Here is a 1,080-nt window from a genome sequence, read left to right on the forward strand (position 1 = left end):
CAGTTGGCAACTATTAATTTGATTAATTAAAAAAGGGCAAAATTCTCTGACTCCAGATTCTTAAATGTGAATATTTTCCTTGTTTCTTTACTCCTCTGTGACAGTAAACTGAATATCTTTGGTTTGTGGACAAAACAAGACTTGTGAGGCCGTCATCTTGGCCTTTGGGAAACACTGATCGACATTTGTCACAATTGCTTTGTTCAGCATGTGGTTATTATCTGACTGGAACGTGAGGAAAGAGTCACAGGGAGAGTGGCTGTTATACATTGTAGTACTCACTATGCCTAGTGTTTATAAATGACTAACATTTATATATAATGATTCCTATCAAAATATCAATCAGTATAAAACAGGCAAATCTTTTGACATGCAGCAAGTGTCGATCCATACATGTAGCTAACTGTCCTTAGATTAGATTTAGATTCGGGGTGTCAGATTTATTAAGTAGTGGGTCGGATTTGTTCAACTGAGACCTCATGGGGGCTGGATTATTTTGTGCTAAAATCAATGTGACTATGTGGATATTTAGGCTACACCTGGATGTATTATTTGGAATCCTTCAAGAATGCCTGCTCTATAGATAGCCTACCAATCAATGAGAAATTGCATAAAGCAGAGAACTGCAACAAATGAAAGTCAAACAGCATTTTTCCTATCAATGCAACATTGACAATAATACATTTCAAGTATGAGATAATAGACAATAAGTGCCATAGAAATGTTTCCTCTTCATACACACATCCAATAATAATTGTGTTAAGTAGCCTGTTATTCAGAATCATTCATTATAGCTACATTTGAAAGAATGCAGGCTAATAGCTGTAGCCTACTCCAGTAATTGAGAAATTGCATACTAGGCTACATTGAAAACAAAAATTAGGCTACAAAACGTAGAAAATGACTCATATTATGCATCTGTATCTTGGTTGCAGTACATTTATTTATCCAGCAGATGTCATACACCCGCGAGGCTTCGAGTAGTGAACCCATTTCCAACCAAATTAAATTAAACACATATTGACATCTTTCCAATCAAAACAAATCACCGATCAACAGTTTTAATGAATGCTACATATT

The sequence above is a fragment of the Poromitra crassiceps genome (assembly GCF_964638095.1).
Source record: "Poromitra crassiceps genome assembly, chromosome: 6".
In the NCBI taxonomy this organism is placed as follows: Eukaryota; Metazoa; Chordata; class Actinopteri; order Beryciformes; family Melamphaidae; genus Poromitra; species Poromitra crassiceps.